The 19,773-nt window shown below is 44.8% G+C and overlaps 1 pseudogene; it reads left to right on the top strand.

Moving 5' to 3' along the window:
• Positions 1-3,347: 3,347 nt before the first annotated feature.
• LOC144827814 (small ribosomal subunit protein uS9-like) lies at positions 3,348-3,791 on the top strand (annotated as a pseudogene).
• Positions 3,792-19,773: the final 15,982 nt, after the last annotated feature.

The raw sequence follows: 19,773 nt of genomic DNA, 5'->3' as shown, positions 1-19,773 counted from the left end.
TGGAAATGGTCGTTTGTGAAGAGTTTTGCAATAAAGCAGGTTAGTTAATTAAAATATTTTTAAATATATGTACTAATAATGTGATAATATATGTTTAAAATATTCGAAAAATGTATATATTATTTTCTAAGTATTCATGATATGTAGGAAAAAAAATTCACATTTAAATGTGTTATAAAAATGTATTTTAATATATAATATATATTGAGGATTGTGTAATGTATTTTACAAGAAGATTTATGTATCATTTTACATATATAATGTGTATAATCTTAAGTCGATAAATCACAAAAAACGATATTTTTGTAGTCTATATATTGGTAGTCGATATTTTTGTAGTGTTAGGGTTATTTAGGTTACCAACGATATTTTTGTATTCGATATATTTGTTGTCTATATTATTGAAGTCGATTTTTTATAGACTCGATATTATTTACTCGATATTTTTGTAGTTACTTAAATAAGTATATAAACTCGATATTTTTGTAGTCGATAATTAGTCAACGATATTTTGGCAACTCGATATTTTGGCCGTCGATAATATTTCAGTGATCCAGTTCAAGTTTCAACAGTCTTGACTCCAGCCAGCCTAGTGTGGTACCATCCCCACCAGGAGCAGCCTGTCTAGCTGCTCAGGCCATCTCTAACTGCCAACATTCATCCCACTCAGACACCCAGGCATTCCACGCATCACAGGCACACCAACATTCTAAGACCAACTCGCACTCTGGCTGAGCTGCTAGAGGCAGCAGGGCTGGAATACATGTTATACAAATAAGTAGGTTATAACATTATCCCTTTTTCCTTCAACAAAAGCAAAAAGGAAATGAGAGAACTATACACTGGTAAAATAATGGAATGAATCTCAAAGATGCAGCCCAAAGGACAGAGCATCAAAGAAGATAGAACCATAAAAAAAAATGGTTACAATACAGCATCATAAGATTGAGCAACAATATCTACCATCCTCTCCCATGCACACATTTGAAAACTATTTATAGAGTGCTCAAATAGTACAATTCTGTAAGAAAAAAAAATGTAACATTTAAAGTAAACACCGTAAGCAAATGCATAAAACGGAAAGGGCAACACACCCTGCAACTACAATCCCAAAAGTAAGGAAACAAAATGTATATGGGTCGTCACCCATAGAAACACCCATGTAGGGATGTACCTAGGTACTGCGCGCAACAAAAAATGGAGACTAAGTCCATTTCCCGCAACTGAAAATGGAGACTAGGGGCCTCATTAGGATGGCGGGCGGGCTTTGCCCGCCCGCCACCCTATCGGAAAACATGACCGCCCGCCTTAAGGGCGGGGTCCAGGGGTTGCCATTAGGATGTGCCCGCCACATCCTGTATTCTCAGCATTGTGGCGGGCGGTGCTCTCCGCACCGCCCGCCGCAGTGCTGACAATACATCACAGCATTTTCATTTCCAAAGCTGCAGGCACCGCGTGGTGCCTGCCGCTTTGGAAATGAAAATGAAGTGTGGTACCCCCCGTGTGCACCCTCCACTCACCTTCACTCTGGGGGCCCGCAGGGGGCCCCCAGAGTGAAGACCGCCTGCCCCACGGAAAGGCATTGCACTCTTGCCATTGTAATATGGCTGGCGGTGTCTCAAAGACGAGACACCGCTACCATATTCAACATTTTCTGCCCCGGCCGCAAGGCGACCGGGGCGGAAAAGTGGCGGGCGGTGTTTTGCTCCGCCGTGGTCCCCCCCACCATTCTAATATGGCAGGGGGGAATACAGGGAAGGATGGCGGGCGGATTGCCCCCGCCAGGCTGGTGGTGGCTACCGCCAGCCTGGCGGGGGCAATCCGCCCGCCATCCTAATGGACCCCTAAGTCCATTTCCCAACCCAGTGTAAGGGTTGACCTAGATCTAATATGGGAACTGACCCATGTCCAACCCCCTTTTTGAGGTTACAAGCACTCAGGTTGGAGTAACACCCATTATTAGGATTAATCTGGATCCAATATGGGAACTAACCCATGCCCAACCCCCTTGGAGAAATTAAAAAAGACAATAGGGAAATTAGTTCATAACCATCCCTTGTGAAAGGGAACAATGTGATGACCACCCACAGGAAATCAAGACCCAACTACTGTCAAACGGAAACCTGTGACATCACGATATGTACAATGACAAGCATGCACTGCCAGAATTAAAACAGCCCCACCAGCCTGTCTAGCTGCTCAGCCCATCTCTAACTGCCACCATTTATCCCACTCAGACACCCAGGCATTCCACTCATCACAGGAACACCAACTCACACTCTGGCTGAGCAGCTAGAGTCAGCAGGGCTGGAATACATGTTATACAAATAAGTAGGGTATAGCACAGTCCTTTCTGGTGAGCGTCTTATATTACATTTCCAGCATGCATATTCATTTGCTCCTTCTGTGTATGGGCGTCCCTACCAGCCACTTTGTTCCAAGAATAATTGTGCTTCACTTTACCCTCAGCTCCCTATACCTTTGCCCCCTTGATGGGAAGGTCCTGCTTACACTCTTCTTTTCTACCTACTGTCTTTGCTCCTTTGCTTTTCAGTCTGCTGCACTGGGAAGCAGGGGAGCAGAGACAGTAGGTAGAAAAGCCACTGTTACTGGCTACAAGTGTGATTTTTGTGCTCTCTTGTCTTCTGCCTATCTCAAATAGTCTTTCCAGCATTGTCTGCCACGCAGCCATACGGCTCTAGTCCTTTGATCCCTAAAATGTTAGGGCTACCAATTCTCAAGTCTGTCATCACAGTCTCCATGCTGTCATGGTTTTAATTGCAAGTAGGAGAGTTGTATCCCAGTGGTTGCTCTTACCCCCCCTCCTTTCCCTGCCACCTTGTAACATTCCAAGCATTGTTTCATCATTCCACTGCTGTTTGCGTCACCCTGCTCTTTTTCACACATGGATGTCTCTGTGGCTTTCCTCTGGCCAACCATCCTCATATGCAACATCATTCTTGTCTGCCTCTCCTTTACTGGCACCTCTATGCAACCATCCTATATCACCATGTCCACCCTTGCTTTGAATGTGGCATCTCAGAAGACAAATGAGATTGGCTACTCTGGGCTCACTGAATAGCCAGGAACGAAATATTCAGAGAATCCTTCAAGGGTAGCACACATGCATTGATGACCTACTTGTATAGGTATGGTTCCCATTACAGAACCATGTAAGCTGGAAAAGAAACCTCTATGGGAAGTGCTGAATTGCTTCCACTTATAATTGGTAGGATGCCTTTTTGATAGTTGGAATGAAAGAACCAAGGCACCTTCTGTTGGCCATCGCCTTTGGGGTGAATCCCATGTAAAGGGATTCCCTATTGAAGCCAATGGTGCACTGAACCATGCCCGCAAAGCACCCCTTGCAGTCCATCCAGGTCTTCTGGCAAAAGAAAACTGACTGCAACTGCTGTTGCCCACTGCAAAAGTTAAAATCGCTTGATAAAAGTTAACAGAAGGCCTCTGAAAATGATTGAGCCTAGAACACTTCTGTACAAACTTCTTGAGCAGGTTCTGCTCCTAGCAAAGAGAGATTTGCTGGTGTTGACATCAGAGTTCGTGTGAAGTGTGGCAGTCATGTTGCACAAGTCTACACTATTCTCCAGTCTATTTTAAAGGCGCTCATGGCTTACTACCTGAAATATGTTAATGAAGCTTCCAAGAAGGAAATCAAGGGTAGATTGATCTAGTGTGGCAAGACCCTATTGGTAGCAGATCCTCGTTGTTGCGAGTCTAAGAAATTTGGTGGACCTGGGGCTCATGCTGGCTACCAGACGTCCTACCGATAAATGTGTTACTTTTTCTTCAAATAAAAATGAAGTGGAAAATATATATATAAATATTTTTAAGTAACACTTTTAAAAAGCAGCACACATCCAATGGGCTGCTTGCCGCTGGAGAAGAACAGAAACTAGACATAGACATGAAAGTATAAGTTGTCGGAAAAAACACATCTTCAAGGTTTCCTAAATAAAATTTTGATGACAGGGAGAGTAACCTACTCACCCACGCACACAAAGCCCTACACAACGCCGGACCAGCATACCTCAATGGACGACTCAGCTTCTACACCCCCACCCGCAGCCTCCGTTCAGCCAGCCTCGCCATAGCCACAGTCCCACGCATCTGGAAAACGACTGCCGGCGGCAGATCCTTCTCCCACCTCGCCGCCAAGACCTTGAACACCCTCCCCACCAACCTACGACAGACCCAAGACCTGCTGACCTTCAGAAGACTACTCAAGACCTGGCTTTTTGAGCAGTAGCAGCTACCCCCCCCCCCCAGTGCCTTGAGACCCTCATGGGTATTGTAGTGGGACTGGTTTGGGGCTTAAGGGAATGTTTGGCATGTCACCTCATTCAGAATGCTGTTGTTAAAAATGCTATGATGTATTTGGCGTGTGCGTCCCCGAGGATTCAATCAGCTGTTGGTGATCATGTTCCGAGGGAACACACTGCTCCGCACCGTGGCTTAAGAAACCTTTGTCTTGTATAAAGAGGAAGACGCACTTCAATCTACCTGTAACTTTGTGGAGTTTCTTCTTTTAACATTTGGCAACGCTGGGAGTTTCTTTTGCCACCTGCAAGTTTCTTGCTGGAACCCGCAGGAGGCCACTCGTCATCCTGAAGGCGGAAATCTTTGGTGCTATCTGACTTTGGTTGTTCACGTAAAAGACCGGTAGGACCCATTTTTGACTGTTAATTAAAGTCTTAGATCTAGGAGTCATTGGCGGCTCGAGCGGAGGCTCGCGCTGAGGCCAACGGCCGGGAGCAGTGTTTGCGTTCCTGTCACATCACAGTAGTGCCTTGGCGCAAAGGACCCTGGGAAGGGTCTGGGAAAGCGTGCTGTCACCGATTACGTGACAGAGCGGCCATTTTAAGTAATGAAAGTGGCTGCAGTTTCCTTGACAACGTGCTGCGTGTCAAGCTCCGATGTCTTCACGTCTGGATGTCCGATGTCTTCACGGCTGGATGTCTGTGTATCGCGGTGATACACACACCTGTTTTGGGCAAATTGGAGGTACAACGCGTTGATTTTGGCACTGTTTGTTCGTTTTTTTTTGTTATTTTTGATTTCTTTTCATTTTACCAATTTGAGTCAAGGATTCTTCGTGGAACTATTGGAAGCAGTGTTTAGTTATAAACCTATAACAAGGTATTTGGGATCAGAAACTTTCAATTTGACTGAAAGACAGTGTCAAGGTACTGTTTCAAAATAACATTATTTTACATTTAACTGCAATTTTTGGGAAATTGGAAGATGGCTATGAACCAACAACAAATTAGTCAACTTACGCAACCTCCTCCATTTTTGGCCAAGCCGGGTAAGCCAAACCTTATTTGGTCTGAGTGGTTTGGGCTTTTCGAAAACCATATAGTGGCCATAGACGCAACAGACTATTCTTCTGAAAGGAAATATGCTCTTCTTTTACCTCCTATTCCACTCCCACCTGGTCAGTCTGGATCTGGGGATAGACGTTGGAATGTCTATTTGGAGGCTATAGAGAGGCTTAAAAAGCAGTTTTCAGAAACACCTAACATTATGTTGGAGCGACATAAGTTTTATAAACGAAACCAAAAAGAAGAGGAAAAAGTGGAAGAGTATATTTCGGCATTGAGAGTATTGGCTATAACTTGTGAATTTGGTCCAACAGTTGATGATATGATTAGGGACCAGTTTGTTTTTAATTGTTCTTCACATAAAATTCAAGAAAGAATTTTAAGTTGTAAAAACCCTCCTCTGTCGGAAGTGGTTGATTTGGCTCTGGGCATTGAAAGGTCCTCTATTTCTACTAAAGCTTTACAAGCTAGTGCTGCTAAAGTTAATGTAATTTATCAGCAAGAGGGTTCCGCTGATGAGGGGTTTTTGGCTGTAGGTGGAAAGTTCAGTGAAAAAAAGTCAGCTGCACCAGCAGGGTCAGTTAAAAAAAAGCCTCTAATTTTTTGCTTCAGGTGTGGATTAAAATTTCACATTGGTAACTTTCCTAATTGTCCCACTTTGAATAAGCGGTGTTCGGATTGCAAAAGGTTTGGTCACTTTCAAAAGTTTTGTAAGGCGCAAAAGAGAGTGGTTCAGGTCAGCAATGTGAGCAGCGGCTTAGAATCCTGTTCTGAAGATTTTGACAATTTGCTGCCTACTCTGGACCATAAGGAAGATCGTTTGGAGATTAAGGGTCCCTTTTGCGAAGCGTTGATTGATGGAATTCAGACAACAGTGATGGGAGATTCGGGTTCGCCGATAACTATTTTACGTGACTCTTATTGTTATGACAATTGGGGAAAAGATGTTCACTTAGCTCTCCCTGATATTAATCCAAAGGCGTTTGGAGAAAAGGACGTCGACATGTTGGGGGCTTTTTGTCAAAGGTCGAAATTCTTGGTCGATGTATTATGACAAAAGTTTATGTCTCATTGTCAGTGAAATTGCTCTCCCACCCTCGCAGCTCCACCATTAAGTGAGGTGCCCCTGCCCCTGCACTCTTTAGTGTTGGTGATCGAGGCCCTCCTCCACCCGCAGGTTTCCCTGCGCCTCATCCCTGGTGGTCCAGTGGACCTCTGTCTCCTTTCTCTCACTCTGCTCCTTCACTCGTTTTTCTACCCTTTCTATCTTTCACCTTTCTGCACCTTTCTGCATCTCTGCTCTTTTGTGCCTTATTTCTGCCCATTTTCCCTTTCTCTCCCTCTGCTCCTTCACTCGGTTTCACTCGTTTTTCTACCCTTTCTATCTTTCACCTTTCTGCACCTCTGCTCTTTTGTGCCTTATTTCTGCCCATTTTCCCTTTCTCTCCCTCTGCTCCTTCACTCGTTTTCACTCGTTTTTCTACCCTTTCTATCTTTCACCTTTCTGCTCTTTTCTGCATCTCTGCTCTTTTGTGCCTTATTTCTGCTTATTTTCCCTTTTTTCTTTATCCCTTCTTTCCTCCCTTTACCTTTCCCCGCCGCTGCTGCCCCCGTGGCCCCTCCCTCCCCAGCTTGACCGGCCCAATCCAGCTCCCCTCCCCGCTCCCGTCTCCCAGCTGTCCAGCCCTCCCCGACCCCTACATAATGGCGGGCACTGCGGGGACAGGCGAGCAAGACCACTGACTCATTGTCAGTGAAAGTGCTCTCCCACCCTCGCAGCTCCACCATTAAGTGAGGTGCCCCTGCCCCTGCACTCTTGAGTGTTGGTGATCGAGGCCCTCCTCCACCCGCAGGTTTCCCTGCGCCTCATCCCTGGTGGTCCAGTGGACCTCTGTCTCCTTTCTCTCACTCTGCTCCTTCACTCGTTTTTTTACCCTTTCTATCTTTCACCTTTCTTCACCTTTCTGCATCTCTGCTCTTTTGTGCCTTATTTCTGCCCATTTTGCCTTTCTCTCCCTCTGCTCCTTCACTCGTTTTCACTCGTTTTTCTACCCTTTCTATCTTTCACCTTTCTGCACCTCTGCTCTTTTGTGCCTTATTTCTGCCCATTTTCCCTTTCTCTCCCTCTGCTCCTTCACTCGTTTTCACTCGTTTTTCTACCCTTTCTATCTTTCACCTTTCTGCTCTTTTCTGCATCTCTGCTCTTTTGTGCCTTATTTCTGCTTATTTTCCCTTTTTTCGTTATCCCTTCTTTCCTCCCTTTACCTTTCCCCGCCGCTGCTGCCCCCGCGGCACCTCCCCCCCCAGCGCGACCGGCCCAATCCAGCTCCCCTCCCCGCTCCCGCCTCCCAGCTGTCCAGCCCTCCCCGACCCCTACTTAATGGCGGCCACTGCGTGCGCGCCGCTGGTGCATGAAGGCGCGTCAAAGGCAAGCACGTCTGCGCCCGTCTGCAACCCGTCCGCGACCAGCACCAGGAACCCTGGACCTCCGCCCCGCCAACGCTACAACCCGGCAGCACTCCACGCACTCAACCCAGGCTGCAACAACAACTGCAAGTTAGCATCACCAGCCGACACCCATGGACCCTTCAGCTGTCACCGCTGCCGGCACACCTGCAGCACCGCCAAGAACACGGATCCAGCACAACCCGCCCACAAGAACACAACCGAACCGAAGACCCTGCAATGCATCCTCCTCAACGTCCGACACCTCCACAAACACGCCACAGAAATCTGGGACCTCCTCGACAGCACCACCCCGGACGTAGCATTCTTCACCGAAACCTGGACCAACACCACCTCGGGACCGGACATCGCCATCGCCATCCCCCAAGGATACAAGATCTCCAGGAAGGACCGCCCCACCCACCCAGGAGGAGGAATCGCCATCGTCCACAAATCCAGCCTCCGCCTGAGCACACTCCCTGACGAGTCCACAGAACTGCTGGAACACCTTCACTTCAAGATACTGGCCAGCCCCTCCGCCGCCCTCCGAGGAACCCTCATCTACCGACCCCCTGGACCTCGCGGACCCTTCGCCAACTCCATCACGGACATTATCTCCCCGCAGGCCATCGCATCCACCAACTACACCCTGCTGGGAGACCTCAACTTCCACCTCGACAATCAACTGGACCCCAACACCACATGCCTCCTGGACAACCTCCACAACATTGGACTCCGCCAGATCGTGACCGAGCCCACACACTCAGCAGGACACACCCTCGACCCCCTCTTCACTACAGGAAACTCCAACACCTTCAGCCACACCACCGAACTCCCATGGACCGACCATCGTTGCGTCCACTTCACCTTCAGAACATCCACCATCCACAGACACCAGCACCTGCTTCCACAAAGAAACTGGAACAAAATCACCGACGACCAGCTCGCCTCCTCACTCAACAACTCCACCCCAACCATCGCGGAAAACGACGACCCCAACACCGCAGCCCGAACCCTGCATAGATGGATCTCGGACAGCACCAACACCATAGCCCCCCTCAAGAAAAACAACAATACCCGTGCCAAGAAAGCCAGATGGTTTACCACCGAACTTCGAGAATCCAGGCGCACATGCCGCCGCCTCGAAAAGGCCTGGAGAAACACCAAATCCACAGAAGCCCACAACAACTTCAGAGCCGCCACCAACGCCCACCATCAACTCATCAGAGAAACGAGGAAAAAAGCGATTGAAGACAGAATCTCCACCCACGCACACAACAGCAAGGAACTCTTCAGCATCATCAAGGAGTTTGCCCAACCCACCAGTGAGTCTACCGACATCCCTCCCTCACAAGACCTCTGCGACAAACTCAGCACCTTTTCCACCACAAAATCAAGAGCATCTACGACAACTTCGACGAAGACAACCATCACACTGAACCCTCACCAACCACCCCTGACACCCGGAAACCAGTGATTGATGACTGGACAGCCCTCAACACCGAAGACACACTGAAGACAATGAAGTCAATCCACTCAGGGTCCCCCACGGACCCCTGCCCCCACCACATCTTCAACAGAGCCGCCGACACCATCGCACCCATGCTCCGCCACACCATCAACCGCTCCCTGGCGACCGCCTCGTTCCCCGATGACTGGAAACACGCCGAGGTGAACCCCCTCCTAAAGAAACCCTCAGCGGACCCCACCGACCTCAAAAACTACAGACCCATCTCCCTGCTCCCGTTCCCAGCGAAAGTCATCGAGAAAGCCATCAACAGCCAACTCGCCACATTTTTGAAGAACACAACATCCTCGACTCCTCCCAATCCGGCTTCAGATAAAACCACAGTACGGAAACCGCACTCCTCGCTGCAACAGACGACATCCGCACCCTACTGGACAAAGGAGAAACAGTAGCCCTCATCCTCCTCGACCTATCAGCGGCGTTCGACACAGTCTCCCACCGCACCCTAATACGCAGACTCTACGACGCAGGAATCCAGGACAAGGCCCTCGACTGAATCTGCTCCTTCCTCTCCGGCAGGACGCAGCGGGTCAGACTCCCCCCTTTCCTCTCGGACCCCACACCTTCCACCTGCGGAGTCCCCCAGGGCTCCTCCCTCAGCCCGACGCTCTTCAACGTCTACATGGCTCCACTTGCCCCCATCGTCAGAACCTACGGACTCAACATCGTGTCATACGCAGACGACACCCAGCTCATCCTCTCCCTATCCAACGAGCCCAACACCGCCAGACGCAACTTTCGAGAAGGCATGGAAGCCGTCGCCAAATGGATGAAAAACAGCTGCCTACAACTAAACACCAACAAAACAGAAGTACTCATCATGGGCCCAAACCCCGACGCCTGGAGCGACACCTGGTGGCCCACCGCCCTCGGAAACCCGCCAACCCCCACAGACCACGCACGCAAAGTGGGAATCATCCTGGACTCCGAGCTCAAAATGGACCGCCAGATCAACTCTGTCTCATCTTCCTGCTTCCATACCCTCCGCCTCCTTCGTAAGACCTTCAAATGGATCCCCCTCGAACACCGAAAGACAGTCACTCACGCCCTGGTCACCAGCAGACTCGACTACGGCAACGCACTCTACGCCGGAATAAACAAAAACCTCATCCGCAAGCTACAGAACATCCAGAACGCCGACGCAAGACTGGTCCTCAACCTGCCAAAACACTGTCACATCTCCCAGCACCTGCGCACACTCCACTGGCTCCCCGTCGAGGCGAGAATCACCTTTAAGATGCTCAACCACGCACACAAGGCCCTCCACGGCACCGGACCAGCATACCTGAACAGCCGACTCAAATTCCACGCACCCCAAAGGACCCTACGATCAGCCCAGCTCTCCTACGCCGTGGTCCCCCGCACCAGAAAGACCAGATCGGGAGGCCGCTCCTTCTCCTTCCTCGCGGCCAAAGCATGGAACGCCCTTCCGCTCCACCTCAGACAGACAACATCGCTCCCCATCTTTGCAAGAAACCTCAAAACCTGGCTCTTCGACAGACCCCCTCCTTGATGGAATGGAACCTGCACCCCCCCCCCTAGCACCTTGAGACCCTTACGGGTGAGTAGTCGCGCTTTAAAAAACCACTGATTGATTGATTGATAGGTCGCAATTAAAGGGAAATTAAACATATAGAAAGGGACCCCCTGAAACTAGTGGCAAGTTCCTAGGTCAGGGCACAATATTGATCAAAATAACAATTCCTAGGCAACTTTGGGGTCCTATGAGGATATTAGGTACAGTTACACACAACAATGATAAGGGTGCAAAAAATTGAAGCAGTGTACAGAACAGTGAAAATGAGAAGCAATATGGTATACGTCTAATTTATTTGTAAATATACAACATACATTTATTAAAAACATGTGACAATCAATAAATAAGACAAATATTTTTGAAAATTTCAGCATATACAATCCATCATGTTTAAAATCAAATTACATACAGAAATAAAAGACAAAATATAATCATAAAAACAACCAAGTGGATGAATAGGTAATCTCTACGCGCGTTTCGGCGTTACACACGCCTTCTTCTAAAAAGAAATAGAATGCATCAACAAATATATCATGAACGAGTACACTGCAATGATTTACATACGCAAAATGGCGTAACAAGAGGCTGAATGGAGAAGCTGGTTAGTGCCTAGATACCAAAGAAAGTCCAAATCACCAAATCCAAGAGTGCACGAAACAAATAATAAATGACGTGAATAAAAGAAAAGTGTATTCTATGGGGAAAGATCCTGACATGGGGAGAGTGGGGTACCGGGAGTGAGGTCTCCCCATGTTTAAATAAAGATGGACCTCTTATTCAGATTGGTTGATGATAATACCAAAATGAGTATGAACCCCTTACCTAAAAATTCATTTAAGCATAAGTAGGTTGGCTGGATTCAGGAATCATAACGTGTGAACCTTAAGTCGTCTGTCAGCCTTAGAAAGGGGTAGAATGACATAAAATTGTTTTAGCAATGGGGAAGTAGCCTCTGAGTAGGTAAGGAGTTAGCTGTCTGTTGGCGTTACCTATTTATGGTCTATGGATGGAGAATTGACATGTAGATCACAGTTATCTTTAGGAAGAGCGTGATGGCTAACCCTCCGTTCAATAGGACAGGAATACGATTCTGATGATGTCGTCAAAAAACCCCGAAACCAGCTGTATAAAATGACATAATGTAACGCTGTTAGACCGATAATATTAGCTCCTCCGGGATGTGGCATGGATTTAAAGTTAATTGGGTCAGTTGTGTATTTACCTATTGTATAATCCGGCGCTATTGAAAACTGGGCGAGGCTTTTTATAACTCTGGACAAGCTTTATTTAAAAACTGTGAAAAAAGCAATTTCGAAAGACTTAACGAGGAACGTGATAATGTCGCCTTAGAACCACCTGTCAAATGAATGAGAAGATATGCATCAAACACGCAGTTATATTTCCTGCATTGTCAGAAAAATAAAACAAGGAAATTGGTGTTACCTGAGTAGTTTGTAATTAAAGGGAAAAATATTGTGGGGTGGAAGGATCTCGCTAAAATGGGTCTGTATTTGTATGGAGGTCATGAATGTGGGTAGTTCTGAAATTGACTGTAGGCGCTTGCTTGAGGATTTTAAGGACGTTTTTAAAGATAAAGTAGGGTGCATTAAGAATTTTAGTCATCAAATCAGGTTGATTCCTGACGCACAACCGGTCATGCATAAGGTACGACCTGTGCCGTTGGGTGGTAGGGAGGAGTTAAAGAAAATGTTAAATGACCTATGTGATCAAAAAATTATACAGCCAACTGAGTCTTCCCAATGGGTCGCCCCGATTGTCGTGGCGAGGAAAAAATCAGGAGAGATTAGGCTCTGTGCAGATTTGAGGGGATTGAACAAAAATATTGTGCTGGATTGCCATCTCCTTCCAAGGATCCACAAACTCTTGGCTAATTTTGGGGGGGGGCTGGGTGGTTCTCCCTTATAGACTTAAAGTCCGCCTACCACCAGATTCCTTTGAGTGAGGAGTCTCAGGAGCTTACTACGTTTGTTACACCTTTTGGTGCGTATACGTTCCTGAGACTCCCTTTCGGGCTGGCCTCGGCAGCGAGTGTTTTTCAGAGGTTGATGGACACTATGTTCAAGGGAATGGTGGGGGTCCAAGCTTACTTGGACGATATCCTGATTTTTACAAAGAGCTATGATGAACATTTAACTGTCCTAAAAGGAGTTCTGGGCACTTTGGAAAGTAATGGAATGACGATTAGGGCAGACAAATGTAAGTTCGGTGTTAATTAACTGGATTACTTGGGACATACCATTTCTGTTAAAGGCATTAGTCCTAAGTTTTCAGTTATTAGAGCTCTAAAAAATTCTAAACCACCTGCAGATAAAGATGCTTTACGCTCTTTCCTTGGGCTAGCTGAATATTATGCTAGATTTGTGTGCAATTACGCTCAGATGGTTGAACCTCTTCGCTGTCTGCTTAAGAAGGGTCAAAAGTTTATCCGGTCGAAGGACTTGAACAGTGTTTTTGAAAGAGTAAAGGATCTAGTCATTTCTGCGAAGGCGCTGCATGCTTTTCGTGATGATTGTCCTTCAATGATCACTGTGGATGCTAGTATGAATGGTGTAGGGGCAGTTCTTATTCAAAATGTAAAGGGACATGAACAAACTGTGGCTTTTGCCTCCAGTGCACTAAAGCCTTTTGAAAAAAATTACAGCACGATCGAACGTGAGACGCTTGCCTGAGTGTGGGCGGTTCAAAAATTTAAAATGTATATCTGGGGAAGGAAATTTCAGATTTTGACCGATCATAAGCCTCTTGCTTTCATTTTTAACAAAGTATCAAATACTAATTCTATGTCTGCTAGGTTAACAAGGTTGGTTTCCAAGCTGCAGGAGTTCAATTTTGACATAAAACATATTCAGGGTAATAAGAATTCCCGTGCAGATGTTTGTCCAGAATGTTGATGGATAGGGATGATGAGGAACTTTTGAGGAGGATGATGTGGAATGTGTGGCAATGTTGGACGCAGTGGAAAGTTGTGGTTCCCTTATTTCTGAAGAGGACAGGAGAAAAGCTTCTCTGGAAGATTTAGTTCTATCTAGAGTTTTAGCTTGCTGTAAAAGTGGTTGGCCAGAGGTGAGAAATCTTTCTGGGGATTTAAAGAATTTCGCTTTGGTTGCGAATGAGCTTTCCGTAAAGGATTATGTTGTTCTTAGAGGGGATAAATTTGTGCCTCCGTCTAGTTTGAGGAAAGTTATTATTAAATTGGGTCATGAAGGTCACCTAGGTGTAACCAAAACGTGTATGAAAATTAGACAGCATTATTGGTGGCCGGGTTTGGAAGCACAAGTTAGAGGACTTATTGATGGATGTGAGGAATGCTTGCTTTCTGATAAGCACTGGAAAATTCCTAAGTTGTCACTTCATCCTACTGAATTTCCAGAACAAGCTTGGATTAAGGTGGGGCTGGATTTTTCAGGGCCCTATTTAGTTCTTCCAGAGGAGTGTAGGTATCTGGTTCTTGCAGTTGACTATCATTCCAAATGGATGTATTATAAGTTTGTTGACGCACCTAATACTGAGAATACAATCTTGTTTTTAAAGAAATTGTTTTTGGTGGAAGGGGCTCCTCGGTGTTTAGTCACTGATAACGGGACACATTTTGTGTCGGAGCGAATGTGTTCGTTTTTAGGGTCCCTGGATATTAAACATCTAAAAGTTGCTAAATACTACCCCGCATCTAATGGTTTGGTGGAGCGTGGTAATAAGATTCTTAAGGAAGGAATTCAGACAGCTTTAGCTTCTGGTTTGGATGTCAGTTCATTTTTGGAAGAGAAAGTTTGGAGTTACAATGTATCTCCGCATTGCACCACTGGAGTGACACCCTTTGAATTACTTAGGGGAAGAAAAGTTAATTCCTTACTTCTTCCTTCCTGGTTGGTTGGTAAGAATGATGGAAAACTGCAGGCTACGTGTTTGTTGGAAAAGGTGGAGCGTAGTCAGGCACTGATGAAGAAACGTTTTGATGGTAAAGGGTCTGTGGATGATGTTGATATTTCTGTTGGTGATTGGGTGTTATGCAAAAAACCCTTTAACGTTAAGAAAGGTGAGTCTCATTTTTAAGATCCGATTCAGGTTTGTAAGGTTAGTAAAGGGGCTGTTTTCCTCAATGGTAGAGGTTGGTGGAATAAGAGACAGGTGGTCAAGTTGCGAAAGGATCAGGCTGATTTAATTTTGAAAAAGAAGAGGAGTAGTTGTTCTAATGAATTGGAATGGACTTTTTGGTTGCAGGATCAGAGTGGGGGTAATGCAGTTGTAGTTCCAGCTTCCAATGTTGACGGCAGTGCAAATGTTGTTCCAGCTTCCAATGCCGCTGTTCCTGTGGAAAGGAATGAGGTGGTGGCCAGGTCTGTTAGAAGTGGTCGCACCATTAGATTACCTTCTAGGTTTGGGGATTTTGTTACTTTCTGAATTTTATATGTTGATTTCGACTTCTGTTGTTCTTCCTTTATGTTCCAAATGTTTTTTTTTGGTTTTGTTTTTTATTTTATATAAAGGGGGAGGTGTTGTAGTGGTACTGGTTTGGGGCTTAAGGGAATGTTTGGCATGTCACCTCATTTAGAATGCTGTTGTTAAGAATGCTATGATGCATTTGGCGTGTGCGTCCCCGAGGATTCGATCAGCTGTTGGTGATCGTGATCCGAGGGAACACACTGCTCCGCACCGTGACTTAAGAAACCTTTGTCTTGAATAAAGAGGAAGACGCACTTCAATCTAATTGTAACTTTGTGGAGTTTCTTCTTTTAACAGGTATGTAGTGCACTTTACAAATTCCTTGACTGATTGATTGAACCTGTCACTAAGGACCATGACAGGCTGTGCTCATTGACTATTCTCTTGGCTCCAAAAGTATTGTTCTTGGAGTAGGTGAGGTGTAAAGCGTAATGACTGGAAAGGTCTATAGGATCTCAATTTGTCTTCACAGAACTTAGGAGGAGCAATAAAAGGTGATTGTGTCTTTGACTCTCCGGGCTGCATAAAACAACCTTTCTGCTGAATTTTGGATGAAGAATAGTTGTCTCAATAGATTAGCAGCTTTCTTAAGTTGCCGTAAATGTAATCATGAGCCAATGATTGCAATCACTGATATAGTTCAGCACATTTGCACTTAGATGATATGTATGTGCTGATCTTACCCTTGGTTAGATGATGAGTTACATTATGATCACAGGCGAAAATGGTCTATTTCTGAAGTTTTTATCCTTGAGGGTTTCCCTTTTCATATGTGTAGTGGTGACTAAACCTTCGACAGTAAGATTAAAAATGACTTAAATAATGATCATGTCATATTACATATTTGTTGTCAACGTTAATAATGTAGATGTTATGTGTTTATTTATTGTTTGTCATCCAATCTATATTATATGTAGATGACTCTTTGCTGGCAAGTAATGTGTTTTGAGTGTATTTTCATTATTTCATGGTTTTGCATATTAAAATATATATGTAACCATATAACATGTCTATTGATTAACTAATAAACTGTTGTTCTATAGAAGGCTCATTTTTTAATATTGCGTTCTATTTAAGAAGCAGCATTATGCATGGGATTGGTTCTGACTCTGGTAGTCTGGGGAAAGTATATATGAATAGGTTGGTATCTGTTCTGGATTGGCAGAACCAAAAGGTAATAGATTGTCATTGAATAAATACTTATGGGAGGCACACAAGTACCAAAGTTTCTCAGAAGCACTGAGTTACCCATTTTTTTTTATAAATACTGAATACATTGCAGATCGTTCATTTGGAAGCACAGATGTTAAGTGCTTATTGTGGATGGGACACTGAAACATTTCCTGAGGCCAGATGGCATACTCAGAGAGCCAGGTATCATCATCACCTCAGTTTTATCTGTGCTTCGTTTTAGGCAACTCCACTCAAATATTGACATTGCTCTGTTAAAAGTGAGCGCCTGCTACTCTCTGACCAGTGGTACATTTCAGCAGGATCTGATAAAAATTGAAAGGATGAAACTTTGATACTGGATGAGCAGAGCCAGTGTTCAAACACAAACATTAAAAAGACAGGGGCGTAGGGTGAAGCTCTGACGAACTCTGCAGTCCGCGGCCGAAACCTGTATCCAACTGGAGACAAGTACATTTCCATTGGAATGTATGTCAACACATCGCATACTAATACCACGCGTGCCATTACAACGCGGGTATTACTACGCGATGTCAATGACATCGCATACCATTACATCGCATACTTTTACAACGAGTATGCCTTTACCACACATGCCATTACAAATCAAATTTCAAAGCTTTATTCGACAGCATATCATAAAAGCAATTGTACATCCTAACACTACACTATAAATACTACATGATTAAATTCATTATTTAAAAGCTCATTAAACCATGATGCTGTCACATTCTAAATTAAAAACAATTTATACAGAATAATTAAAAACAATTCAATAAGGTATGAATTTAAAAAGTTGATCGTACATAAAGCGGTGTCATAGAATTCATTGGGCAGTATCTAGGAACTGCAAAGTGTGGGTGCGTATAGTCCAGGCCCACCCTAAGAATTTTGCAACGGCGATCGCCATACAGGGTGTACAATCTGATTCAAGTACTCTTAACGCCTCTATGTACCTACGTGTTCCTAGATTTAAACACACAGATTTTATCCACTTACGACGGGGGCTTACGTAAAGGGGACATACAAACAGAAGGTGGGCAATGTTCTCAATCAAATCTTTGCAATAGTGGCATTTGTCATCCTGAGTTGCTGACCATTTACAAGTAAAAGCCTTTAGAGGAAGGGTCCCGGTTCTGAATTGAAAATACAATTTTCTATCAAACGGCCTTTCAATAATGTCCCAGTAAGGCTCACATGATGGTAGAGGTTTGATATCAAGAAAACGACCGGTTAGGTTAGTGTTGGATCCAGTACTATAAGCAGTCAACCAAACCATATCCCAGTACATTTTTTTCAAGGTTGCCTTTGATGGAATACTTACAGCATTGGGATTGATCCATAAGTAATCTAGTTCCAACTTAATTAACATACCCCTTAATTCTTTAAGCCACGGAATGGAATGGAAGCGATCTGCCCTGATGATGTCCATTACAACGCAAAGGCATGGGTAGTAAAGCCATACTCGCAGTAAAAGTATGCAAGGTAAGTAAAATCCCTACACAACACACTACTCCCACCCCTACACTACCCCTAAGCCAAAAACACTACCACACTGCCCCTACCCCTACACCAGACACTACTCCCACCCCTACACCACCCCTAATCCAAAAACAGTACCACTCTACAACACTACCCCACCCCTACACCTACCCTTAACTTAAATCACTACACAAACACTACTACACTACCCTAAAACCTAAATCACTACACTACAGAAACACTACTACACTACACTACCCTAAACCCTAAAACACAACACTACCCTAAACCACTACACTACCCTAAACCATAAAACACTACACAAACACTACTACACTAAAACCTAAATCACTACACAAACATTACTACACTACCCTAAAACTAAATCACTACACTACATAAACACTACTACACTACCCTAAACCCTAATACACTACACTACACTAAAACCTAAATCACTACACTACATAAACACTACTACACTACCCTAAACCCTAATACATTACACTAAACAAACACTACAACACTACACTACGCTACCCTAAAACCTAAATCACTACACTACATAAACACTACAACACTACCCTAAACCCTAATACACTACATAACACAAACACTACAACACTACACTGCCCTAAAACCTAAATCACTACACTACATAAACACTACTACACCACCCTAAACTCTAATACACTACACTAAACAAACACTACAACACTACACTACCCTAAAACCTAAATCACTACACTACATAAACACTACTACACTACCCTCCCTAGTACACTACACTAAACAAACACGATAACACTACAACATGCACTAAAACTTTTTTAAATAAAACACACACAACACAAACATTACCACACTACGTATACACTACCCTAAACACAACAAAAGTAACCCCCACCCTATGCGCAAACCCCCTTACCTCTCTCCTTTCCAGTGTCGCAGAGGGATCCTGCTACCTCCTTCCTGTTTGGTTCTCGTCGATGTGAGGAAACAGCCTAAGTTTCCTCACAACGAAATAGATAGCCGCCGCTGCCTCCATTACATCGCATGCATTGTAATAGCGCATGCGAGTAATGGTATGCGTGGTTTTACCACGCGTTGTAACATCGCATGCGTTGTAACGCATGCGATGTAAAAGCACGCGTGGTAAAACCCGCGTTGTAATGGCTGTTCCCCTTTTCATTGTTGTCCAGAGAAAAGATCTAAACCATGCTAGTGTGGGCATTGCCACCCCTCCCTTACAACCGAGCAACTAAGATGCTGTGCTCAACTTTATCAAATGCTAAGGACAATCAATCAAGTAATTTCAAGGCAGGCAGTGACTTCACTTCTGGTGCTTGACCGGGTATAGGACTTCCAGTGCTGCTACCGTGGGAACAAAAGCCATCTGCTGACCTTAATGGAACATGTAGTGCCATGAAAAACTCTCTAAGCTGACCCATACTTTTAAATGTTATCAATAGAAACTAATTGTAAAGTTGGGAGGATGCAATGTGTTCAAAGAAGGTTTTTTTCATTAAAGGCAGAAAATGCCTTTTCCATTCCAACCACATCCTGCACTTTTGTAAGAAAGAGAAGGAAGTAAAAGCGGTTCTCATGGGAAAATTTACCTGACTACTCTACCCGGTCTTGGACCTTTCTCATCCAAGACTCATTGCTTTGGTTCTAGGAACAACTATGATCCCAGGCTTCGGTTCTTTACGACTTTCTCTATGTGTTTTATTTTATTTATCTCATGCTTAATCGCTATATTGTGTCTTGCTATTCTTTATGTATAT

This window comes from Lissotriton helveticus, chromosome 4_1 (genome assembly GCF_964261635.1).
Source record: "Lissotriton helveticus chromosome 4_1, aLisHel1.1, whole genome shotgun sequence".
Taxonomy (NCBI): domain Eukaryota; kingdom Metazoa; phylum Chordata; class Amphibia; order Caudata; family Salamandridae; genus Lissotriton; species Lissotriton helveticus.
The sequence above is the reverse complement of the archived record's forward strand: the minus strand, read 5'-3'. Positions and strand labels throughout refer to the sequence as shown.